General features: G+C 48.7%; 1 non-coding gene across 1 annotated transcript; it reads left to right on the top strand.

The window, feature by feature from the left end:
* Nucleotides 1-9,727: 9,727 nt before the first annotated feature.
* LOC144008191 (U2 spliceosomal RNA) lies at nucleotides 9,728-9,918 on the top strand. The gene has a single exon (XR_013280714.1). It is a non-coding gene; the product is annotated as a U2 spliceosomal RNA (small nuclear RNA).
* The last annotated feature ends 2,404 nt before the right edge of the window (nucleotides 9,919-12,322 follow it).

Genomic DNA, 12,322 nt, shown 5'->3' with positions numbered 1-12,322 from the left:
GTTCTTTATCGACTCAATCGAGTCATTACAGAATAATCCGACCATGGATCCTGCAGACTCAGAGAAGGTGAGAAAGGCGTTGGCCAGCCAGGGGCAACGGGTCGGGCAAACCGAAACTGCATTAGCCGGTCTCCAGGAGGTGGTGGGCAGGCTTGCTCACCGGTGTGAGGAGTTGTTTGCTAGGCTCCTGCAGTTCGGTGCTCGCGAGGTGCCAAACCCGGAACTTCCGCGAACAGACACAGCCATGTCGGCACTCCCGGTTACACCTAGGGAACCCGTTTTGCCCCACCCGTCACGTTATGATGGACAGCCTGGAGGTTGCGGTCAGTTTCTGCATCAGTGTTCTCTTGTTTTCGACCAGCAACCATATACCTATGCTCATGATCAGTCCAAAGTAGCCTTTATTATGAGTCTCCTGTCTGGTCAAGCCGCTACGTGGGCGATGGTGGTGAGCAACTCTCGACCGGACCTTCGGTCCTCTTTCCCGAATTTTGTTTCTGAATTTCAACGTGTGTTTGACCATCCTGTCAAAGGGAGAGAGGCCGGAGGTCGGTTGTTAGATTTAGTTCAAGGGGAAAGGTCTGTCGCTGATTACTCGATTGCATTTCGTATTTTGGCCGCTGAGAGCGGATTCGAGGACTGTGCGTTGCGAAGTGTTTTTCGTCGTGGACTGAATACGGTACTTAGAGATGAACTGGCGGTCCGTGACGATACGAACTCTCTTGAAGGACTTATCGAGCTAACCATCCGGTTGGATAACCGTCTACGAGAACAGCACCGAGAGCGTGCTTGTGAGCGGCATGGGCCGGCCGCTGACCACCGCACGTCTGAACTCATCCTCGTCAACGACGCTGAAGCACGACCCCTTCCGGACGCCCCAGCCGACAGAGGGGAGCCCATGCAGATCGGAGGTGGACGCCTGCACCACGAGGAGCGCCGCCGTCGGTGGCTCGCTGGAGCCTGCCTCTACTGTGGGCAACCAGGGCATCGGGTGGCTTCATGCCCGACGAAGCCAGCACGCCGGACGCGACCGACCACCCGACTGGGAGGACGTGCCGACGAGACTCAGGGGTTCGGAACGGACTTGAACCAGGGTAAGCACCAACCGTGGAGAACCGAACCCAGCCCGTCGATTAGGTCTGGCCGTGATATTCGACGGTTAGAATTGTCAGGGGAGTTGTCCGACTGCGGTATGAAGCTTAAGATTAGGGCTCTCATAGATTCGGGCGCCGACGATTGCTTCGTCGATCCGTGTGTGGTAGAGGCGTTAGGGAGCCCGGTGGAACCATTAGAGAAGGTTAAGGAGGTTTTCGACCTCGATGGGCGGTTACTGGCGCAGGTTTGACATGTTACCGGTCCACTGACTTTGAGGCTTTCGGGGAATCATGTCGAGAAAAGGAGCTTTTTTCGTTATGCCATCCCGTGCTGCTCCCCTAGTATTGGGTCTCCCGGGGCTTAAGACCCATAATCCCGACATCGATTGGGATAAGCCCGCGTTGGAAAACTGGAGTCCCTTCTGCCATGCCCACTGTTTGAGGTCGGCAGAAGGGACAATCGCGGTGCCCGTACATCCTGCTCCCGAAGCGATTTGCCTCGATCAAGTCCCGGAGGAGTATCATGACTGAGGAAAAGTGTTTAGTAAGGACCGTGCCCAGGCGTTGCCGCCCCATAGACCATACGATTGTGCGATTGACCTGATTCCCAATGCGCCACTACCGAGTTCACGCCTATATCAAGTATCTCAGCCAGAACAAGAAGCCCTCCGGGAGTATATCTCGAGCTCGCTGGCCAACGGTCAGATCCGTCCGTCTAAATCACCCGTGGGGGCGGGGTTTTTCTTTATTGAGAAGAAAGATAAGACCCTTCGTCCATGTGTCGACTATCGGGGATTGAACGACATCACGATAAAGAATAAGTACCCGCTTCCGCTGTTGGACTCTGCCTTCGCTCCGTTACAGTCCGCCCGAATCTTTTCTAAGTTAGATTTGCGAAGTGCGTACCACTTGGTTAGAATACGAGAAGGAGATGAATGGAAGACCGCGTTCAAGACTCCCCTAGGGCATTTCGAATATTGCGTCATGCCTTTCGGGTTAACTAATGCTCCAGTGGTGTTCCAGTGCCTGATTAACGATGTCCTCCGGGACATGTTGAATGTTTTTTGCTTCGTCTATTTAGATGACATTCTAATCTTCTCACGAGACGAGCATGAGCACCGACAACATGTTCGCCTGGTTCTCCAGCGCCTTTTGGAGAACCGACTTTACGTCAAGGCAGAGAAATGTGAATTTCACTCCAAGTCTGTTCAATTTCTGGGCTTTATTATTGAGGGGGGGCAACTGCGAGCAGATCCGATTAAGACGCGGGCCGTGGTCGAGTGGCCGAGTCCCAAGACTCGTAAACAGTTGCAGAGGTTTTTGGGCTTCGCCAACTTTTATCGTCGGTTCATTAGGAACTATAGTTTACGGGCCGCCCCACTCACAAAATTAACGTCGAGTAAAGTTCCGTTTAGGTGGTCACCTAGCGCCGAAGAGGCCTTCACCGAACTTAAGCAGTTGTTTATAAATCCACCAGTCTTGATCCACACTAACACTGATGTCCCCTTTGTGGTCGAGGTTGACGCGTCGGATTCAGGAGTGGGGGCGGTCCTGTCCCAGCGGTCGCCAGAAGACGGGAAGCTCCACCCCTGCGCCTTCTTCTCCAGGCGACTGAGTCCGGCTGAGAGAAACTACGACGTGGGAAATCGAGAGCTGTTGGCGATAGTCCTGGCACTTCAGGAGTGGAGACACTGGCTGGAGGGCGCCAAGGAACCCTTCCAAGTACTGACCGATCACAAGAACTTGGCGTACCTCCGGTCCGCAAAGAGACTCAACTCTCGACAGGCACGCTGGGCCCTACTCTTCACCCGATTCAACTTTGTCGTGGACTATCGCCAGGGGTCCCGGAACCAGAAGCCAGATGCTCTGTCTAGAATGCATGACATGACTACTCCCGAAACTGGGACGGAACCAATCCTACCGGAACACTGTTTTGTGGGCGCCGTACGCTGGGAGGTGGAAAAGAAGGTCACAGAGGCACTGGTGGGAATCACAGTCCCGGATGAATGCCCAGCCGAGAGACTATTCGTCCCTGACCAATTGCGGGCTGAGGTTCTGCAGTGGGGTCACAATTCACGAATCGCCTGTCACCCTGGAATTCACAGAACTCTCGCCCTCATCGGCCAACGGTTCTGGTGGCCGGAGATGAAAAAGGACATCACGGAGTTTATCAAGGCCTGCACCGCTTGTGCTTGCGGGAAATCCTCCCACCAGCCTCCGGTGGGACTACTGCGGCCTCGACCCATCCCGTCGCGGCCGTGGTCCCACATTTCACTGGACTTTATCACTGGTCTCCCTAGGTCAAGGGGGAACACGGTGATTATGACTGTGATAGACCGATTCTCTAAAATGACTCACTTTGTCGCTTTCTCCAAGCTGCCGTCCTCCTGGGAGACGGCACAACTCCTCACCCGTCACGTATTCAAGCTTCACGGAATACCCGTGGACTTGGTCTCAGACCGTGGACCGCAGTTCATCTCCCAGGTCTGGAAAAAGTTCTGTAAGCTGCTGGGAGCCACAGCGAGCTTGTCATCGGGATATCACCCACAGACCAACGGCCAAACAGAGAGGGCCAACCAGGACCAAGAAGCAGCCCTCCGATGTGTGTGCCTTAACAACCCCGAATCATGATCCACACACCTACCCTGGATTGAGTACGCCACCAACACCTTGCCCTCATCGGCTACTGGACGCTCACCTTTCATGGCGGCCTACGGGTACCAACCACCCCTGTTCCCTTCGCAGGAGGGCTCCATAGAACTTCCCACGATCCAACAGCACCTACGGGGCGGGCCCACAAGGTGTGGCGAGAGACCAGAGCGGCGTTGTCCCGTACGGCGGTCCGCAACAAGGAGATAGCGGATCGCCGGCGGCGGCCGGAGCCAGCCTACCAGCCAGGGGACAAGGTCTGGCTTTCCTCCCGGGACATGCGGCTGGCCGGAGGCGCCAAGAAGTTGGGTCCGCGATTCATTGGTCCATTCGAGATTCTTGCCATGATCAATCCTGTCACAGTGAAGCTCCGACTACCCTCCTCCCTCAAAGTGCATCCGGTGTTCCACGTCTCCCTCCTTAAGCCTGTGACCCCCAGCCCACTGAATCCTCCCGCACCAGCTCCGCCTCCTCCCCGGTTGGTTGATGGGGACCCTGTCTACACAGTCAAGGAAATTTTGGACTCGAGGCGCAGGGGCCGGGGCTTCCAGTACCTGGTGGACTGGGAGGGCTACGGACCTGAGGAGCGGCAGTGGATCCCCCGCTCCTGGATCCTGGACCCGTCTTTGCTAGACATGTTCTATGCAGCACACCCGGATAAACCAGGTGGTCCGCCAAGGGGCGTCCGTTAAGGGGGGGGTACTGTCATGGTTCGGTTCTCAGCCCTGTTGTGCTCTTGTGTGTGTGTGTTTTCAGTGCCAATTACGAGGGGGGCGTTCCCCAGCCCCACACCTGCATCAAGTTGGCAATCAAGACTTTAAAAGGACTCCGAGCAGCACTGCACGCTGTCGGATTATTATTTGCTCACCATTGTGTCCAAGTGTTCTCCGCGTTCTCCAGTTTGGTAAATTTTTTGATTCTGCTGTCGTCCTTAGTTAAGTTGTATTCACGTGTGTATTTCCGCGTCGCCTTTTGTTTGTATTTCCGCGTTGATTGATTCCGTGTACATTCCGAGTAGTCCTTGCCGGTTGCAAGTGTTTTGAGTTTTTCTAGTCCTTGCCTTTTGGAAGTGTTTTTTCGTTACGTTAGTTCTCCTTGCCGATTGCAAGTGTTTTGGTTATGTTATTCCTCCTTGCTGTTGCAAGTGTTATTTGTTACGTTCGCGTTCCTTGCCGTTTGCAAGTGTTTTGTGTTTTCTATTCCGTCCTTGCCTTTTGCAAGTGTTTTGTGTTACCTCCGTGTTCTTTGCATGTGCGCAAGAGCACTTTTGTAGATCTCGTTGACTTGCCTGCGAGCAAGCGTTGTTCCATCGGTTTATCCAAACAAATAAATCGAGATTGTTTTCCTCCTCTGAGCCTGCGTTTTTGGGATCTGTTCTTTATCGACTCAATCGAGTCATTACAGACATTGATGAAAAAAATTGATAATTGGCTATCATCGTGGTCTTGTTTTTGCTGCAAAGTAATGAGCCATTCTGTATAAAATGTAATTTTGTTTGGCAATGTTACCTTGAAGCATGCACAGATTTGTGATACCCAGTCTATCGGGTGTTCCGTATTCACAATACAGGCATCCGATTGTCTGCATAACCATGCCACGATGTGACACTGACATTCTTCTGTTCAGTTTTGTGAGATCAGGTGTAATCGTGAGAGGACTGTCACAATGGGAAGCGACGGGGGGGGGGAAACATAAAAACAACTGAACTCTGAACACAAGAAATCCAAATCTATCGGATTACTACTACTAATTATGCAGGTAATATATACGAATATCAATTTTTGATTCAAAACATGAGTAAAGGAAAATCAGCTTAATATATATATATATATATATATATATATATATATATATATATATATGTTTTTTTAACAAGTTTCCTACTGTACTAAACATCCTTAAGCATATTATACTTGTAATTAAGGCAAGTTGTAAAATGTCTGAAGTCCTCTTGTTTATGTTTAATTCATTTAAAACACCATAAATCATGCTGTTTCTAACTTTCTACCAAGTACTGTCTCAGACCCGTCACCAGAGCCCAGGCTTAAGGGGGGCACATGAAATGCATGGGCGGGCCCAATTATTATGAATACCAAACTGACAGCATTAACTTGCTCAATATATTTGGATCAATTTATGTCGCACTGTCGTGCATCTATCCATTGAATGGTGCCCGCTGACAGTATTATCATATACCGCATTTACAGTACACACACATAAAGTAGACTGCAGTGGCGTCATGAGTACGTTGACGCTGCAGCCATATTGGATGAGGCAAAGTGAAGCTATTTGTAAAGATGCCCCCTTCTGTTTCTCCTTGGAGATGTATCATCAAGCCACAGCTCATTGCCTTAATAAGGAATTATTATTACCTTTGATTATATTATCCCATTCAAAGTCAATCTGACTATTTTTGCCGATGTAATGGCAAATACAATTGCCACATCTAATAGGGCGGATGTGCTGACATATTGCTTCGAACGGGCCACCTGTTTGAACGGTGTCTGCAGCAGAATTAAAAAGAAAAAAAGGAAAGCAAAATCCTACCTCATTGTCGATGCCAAAACGATATGTGGGTCCCGTAGTTTTTTTTTGTTTTTTTTCCAAGTGACTCTTTAGTTGCCGACACGAAAGAAGTTTGTATTATGTCCCTCCTCACTTGTCTTGTGCGCCAGCGTCCTCAGAAACATGCAGCTTCACTTGTACAAAATGTACATGACTCTTGCATTGAACGCAACATTGACATATTTGTCGCATATGCGTATAAGTCAGCGTAAGGCATACCTAGCATTATTTTCAGTAAGATTGATTTGTCTTATCTGTAACAGCCATCACAATCAGACAAAACCATACCACTATTTCTTCATATTGTGACATCTTGCAAGAATGCCGCCAGAAAACGTTACTTGTACAAATGGCCACCGTCAGCGTAAGGCATACCTAGCATTATTTTCAGTAAGACTGTGATGGCTGTTACAGATAAGACAAATCAATCAGACAAAACCATACTGTAGTGATTAGAACATAATTCACCCACGGAACGTTGGGACGAAGGGGGAGTTTGTTGGGCTGAAAGGATGAAAGGATGAAAGAACAAAATGTTGGTAGGTCTGTGAGCCTCGCGCAGAGTGAGTTGTTGTTGCTGTTAAACGATGAGAAGCCGATATCAATAAACCGCCGATCTTTGGCTCCGGACTTCAACACTCTGCCTCCGACTCCCGTCACTGCTCGCTACATTGGTGACCCCGACGTGATAGTAGCGCGTGGAATCGTCTGTAATTCCCCGGATGGCAAACTGACCAGGCTTCCGACCGTGACACCCAGTCGCTTCGGGGCTCCGACACCGGGTTGCAAGTTAAACCGGCTCATGTTGACCTGGCCGGACCCTTGGACGTGCCCCGCGCCCCCCGCCGCGGCCGCCCCCCTGGGCTGTGCCTTGTGGACCGTGTGGGGTCCCTTCCAGTTGTTCCTGCATCCCCGCCAGTTGGTGCGCGGGACTGTTCGGGTGTTTCTGCTGTGTCCCTCCCGCCCTCGCTCCCTGGGTCCTGTACCCGCAGGGGTCGGGCAGTTTTTGCCGCCCCGTCATCCGGAGTTTGATTGTGGGTGAATTCTGGGGGGGCTTGTGTAGTGATTAGAACATAATTCACCCACGGAACGTTGGGACGAAGGGGGAGTTTGTTGGGCTGAAAGGATGAAAGGATGAAAGAACAAAATGTTGGTAGGTCTGTGAGCCTCGCGCAGAGTGAGTTGTTGTTGCTGTTAAACGATGAGAAGCCGATATCAATAAACCGCCGGTCTTTGGCTCCGGACTTCAACACTCTGCCTCCGACTCCCGTCACTGCTCGCTACATTGGTGACCCCGACGTGATAGTAGCGCGTGGAATCGTCTGTAATTCCCCGGATGGCAAACTGACCAGGCTTCCGACCGTGACACCCAGTCGCTTCGGGGCTCCGACACCGGGTTGCAAGTTAAACCGGCTCATGTTGACCTGGCCGGACCCTTGGACGTGCCCCGCGCCCCCCGCCGCGGCCGCCCCCCTGGGCTGCGCCTTGTGGACCGTGTGGGGTCCCTTCCAGTTGTTCCTGCATCCCCGCCAGTTGGTGCGCGGGACTGTTCGGGTGTTTCTGCTGTGTCCCTCCCGCCCTCGCTCCCTGGGTCCTGTACCCGCAGGGGTCGGGCAGTTTTTCCCGCCCCGTCATCCGGAGTTTGATTGTGGGTGAATTCTGGGGGGGCTTGTGTAGTGATTAGAACATAATTCACCCACGGAACGTTGGGACGAAGGGGGAGTTTGTTGGGCTGAAAGGATGAAAGGATGAAAGGATGAAAGAACAAAATGTTGGTAGGTCTGTGAGCCTCGCGCAGAGTGAGTTGTTGTTGCTGTTAAACGATGAGAAGCCGATATCAATAAACCGCCGGTCTTTGGCTCCGGACTTCAACACTCTGCCTCCGACTCCCGTCACTGCTCGCTACATTGGTGACCCCGACGTGATAGTAGCGCGTGGAATCGTCTGTAATTCCCCGGATGGCAAACTGACCAGGCTTCCGACCGTGACACCCAGTCGCTTCGGGGCTCCGACACCGGGTTGCAAGTTAAACCGGCTCATGTTGACCTGGCCGGACCCTTGGACGTGCCCCGCGCCCCCCGCCGCGGCCGCCCCCCTGGGCTGCGCCTTGTGGACCGTGTGGGGTCCCTTCCAGTTGTTCCTGCATCCCCGCCAGTTGGTGCGCGGGACTGTTCGGGTGTTTCTGCTGTGTCCCTCCCGCCCTCGCTCCCTGGGTCCTGTACCCGCAGGGGTCGGGCAGTTTTTGCCGCCCCGTCATCCGGAGTTTGATTGTGGGTGAATTCTGGGGGGTCTTGTGTAGTGATTAGAACATAATTCACCCACGGAACGTTGGGACGAAGGGGGAGTTTGTTGGGCTGAAAGGATGAAAGGATGAAAGGATGAAAGAACAAAATGTTGGTAGGTCTGTGAGCCTCGCGCAGAGTGAGTTGTTGTTGCTGTTAAACGATGAGAAGCCGATATCAATAAACCGCCGGTCTTTGGCTCCGGACTTCAACACTCTGCCTCCGACTCCCGTCACTGCTCGCTACAATACCACTATTTCTTCATATTGTGACATCTTGCAAGAATGCCGCCAGAAAACGTTACTTGTACAAATGGCCACCGTTGGCCGTAGCCGACGCCAAAAACAAGAACAATTCGGCGAGTGGCGAGCATTAGAAGCAATGAACTGAAGCAGCTAACACAAACGTAACATGCCTCCGACACCGCGAGACCTGTGTTGCGTTTACTGACACTCGGATATAAGAGTGCTAAACCGAATGAATGGAAAAATATAATAATAAAAGGAGAACCATTTTAGAGATCCATGCCTCAACTGGGCGGGCACAATCATCTTGGTGGGCGGGCACGGACCCCTATGGCCCGCCCATGGTAACGGGTGTGTTAACTGTCTCAAATGTTCTCCACTTTCGATACTGTACATGTATAGGATCGTATGCCGAGAAACATTTCTTGTGAAGAGCAATATGGCGGCCTCGCGACCTCAAAAGTCTTGGCTTATCGGCTATCCAGTCATTTATATAGATCAGTGGGCAGGTCACGTGATTGTCTTTTCGAGAAAATGTTGATCAAACAGCTTTTTCGACTGCTAATTTTTTTCATAGTTTAAAAAAACAAAACAAAAACAAAAAAAAACGATTCCCAAAGCCCATCAAGTACAACATCAAGAGGTAAATTTATCGCAGCATTCTATTGGTCCCACGTGAACCACGTGACACAAAACATATACAAACACACGAAGATCTGAAAGCATTCGGTTGATGTGCAAGTTGAAAAATAACGTTTACGGAACTTCATTATTATCTGTGTATACTTGTTTGGCGTGTTGGCACGTGCCAATATGATGAAGCGACGTGTGCAACCGCAACTTAAAGTTGTAGTGTCTCGAATTAAGACCTTGCCCCTTTCAGTATGCTAGTATCGCTTCTCGGGCTTTTGGCTAAGATCAAGTGTAGTATCTGTTCTTATCAGTTTAATATCTGACACGTCCCCTATCCGGGGACAATATATTAAATTGATTTTTGGAACAGGGAGATGGAATAGGGGCTTGCTTCGTCCACTCCACGTATCGACCTGGTATTGCAGTACTTCTGGGTTCGGTACACCCCCTGACAAGGTAAAAGTAAAAACATTTATATATTTTTATTTTCGCAGGTAGTATCTACTCTACTAAGCGCAACCCACGTCATGTCAGTATCTTATCTGCACGTCGTCCCCGTTTGCGCACGCGCACCTCTAATATTGAAAGTTTTGCACCTCTATGGCCTTCCTGGGTGGAGTTTGCATGTTCTCCCTGTGCCTGCCTACAGTCATTGCACACTATTTCTCCTCTAAGCATTTAATTTTCATTCAAATATGAATGGTTTGACTATGATTTATTTCCAAATGCTGCAATGTGCTTATTTCCTCGCCCGTGCCGTCACATTCATCCGTCGTGGAGAACAAAGAGCCAGTTGAAGGCTTGAAAAGTGCAGCTCCAAATGTTCAGCCGACAAGATCTCGAGGCGGGCAAAAAGCTATTTATTTTACCTGGTGACAGAAATACCGGAAACGTCTCCCGTTCACATTTTCCTTCTCAGCGGGATCTGGAGTGCATCTCACAAAGGCTCCATAGAAACAGAAATAAATCATTTGTTCAACGGGTTCTTTCTTCTTTATATTTCTCACCTGGATGTATTCGGCCTTGGTCAGATTGCATTTAGGGAAGCACCATTTCTCCAGTATATGAATAAATGCTGATGTTACAACTTAAGTCACCATTCTATTTGATCCACATGTTCATCCACTGGTCATGTTGCACATAATGAGGAAAAAAAAAACAACCCACTGGGTAACTACTTTGTTGTTACAAGTTGAAATGCACCCATAGAAGTTGTCATGTCCCTTCTGGGGTGATGAACCCAACAAGGTCAACTTTTTGTTTTTTGCCTTTTTACAACATATTTTATTGAATATAAAAACCAAAACAAATCATCATTTGACTTGATGACTTGAACAGATTAATATAATTTCCAATTCATCCATTCCACTCCCCCATAAAACATCAACAAAAACATTTTGTAACGTTTTTCAGTATGAACTGGATAGACTACGATTAATTAATTGTGTGGCTCCTTCTGGTGTGTGCGTTCTGGCCATCAGGGGGCAGTATAATACAAACAGATATACAGTACACCAAGGAAATGGCCACAGCTGCACAGTAAGCTTGTTTTTTTCCGTAGAGGATGAATAAAATATGCCTTTGAGTCGTGTTCTGTTGTGTTCATTTTCATTATTTGTGTTCAAATAGACATTACTTAAAGGGTTGTAGTTGTAACCGCAGCACCAACGCTATTCATTAGCCCATCGAGGGGATTTTCATTGTGTTAGCATTAAGCTATTTAAGCTATCAGTTCCTATAAGGGAAAGTTATGTATTCAGTTTAAATATTAATATTAATTATCTTTGTCTTATTTATTTGTTTTATTTTTTGGGTGTGTTTTGAGAAGTTCAAGTTTCTTTTTGTTTTTTTTTTGGTTTGTTATTTAATGTGTTTAAAGAGGAAGCCACCAACTGCTGTTTGTCATGTGTTAATATTTATTTTTTCACCATAGAACACCAGTATAATTATGGAAAGCTCAATAGGACCTTAAGTTGTTTAAATTTTTTTAGTCAACTAATAAAAGATATGTATTTGGTACAGTTAGTCACTCCCTTTTCTTTTTCTTCTTTTTCAATTAAAATGGTCTACAGCTGAGGTGGGCAAAGTATGGCGGAGTCACAAAATCTACAAAATCCTGGCACACCCGTTCGTTTTCAAAATCTAGCGTTTATTTAATTCAGTGAAATTTCAGGAGACTTTCACGCTCCCTCCCCAGCAGGTGCTCTTATTCATACCTCGACGTCCAGATTGCAAATGAGTGGCGCTTGCACAAACCCGGCAAACTGAAGTTAACCATATCCTCCGCTGTAGAGCCATTGATTGCATTTTCACGGGTGGCAGCACTCCATCACCCTCACCAAGCAGCAATTACACTTTAGAGCTCTGAAGTTTACCCAAGATGTTTTTGGGGAGCCAAGCCAATGTTGATTTTGGTAGGTGTATACTGCCACCCTATGGACGTGACAAGTAGTTTAGTTAAAATAATGAGTGACACGTTGTAGGCCTTATTTGATGCATCGATTTTGGCATTACATTGACAGTGTCCATTTTAATATTTGAGATTACAATTTTAATAAAATGAATCTTTCATTTTATTCCAATGTGTAGCCACATGTTTATTCTCTATACAAGTACAGCGTGGTATTAGCCTTTGTTTTTTAATTTTTTATTTTTTGTATATTTCTTCCCACTCAGGTAAAGAACCATAAAATATTCTGCAGCCTTATATACAAGACAGTTACACCACTGACCTGGATATATGACTTGATAGCCGATAGCCCATCCACGCCAATGCAAGCCGTTGAAGTCACAGGGCGGCCATCTTGTTACTGCCATCTCGCGAGAAGACAACTGTAAACTACACGGTATTCGT

The sequence above is a fragment of the Festucalex cinctus genome, chromosome 19 (assembly GCF_051991245.1).
Source record: "Festucalex cinctus isolate MCC-2025b chromosome 19, RoL_Fcin_1.0, whole genome shotgun sequence".
Lineage (NCBI taxonomy): Eukaryota > Metazoa > Chordata > Actinopteri > Syngnathiformes > Syngnathidae > Festucalex > Festucalex cinctus.
This window is presented reverse-complemented; position numbering and strand designations above follow the sequence as displayed.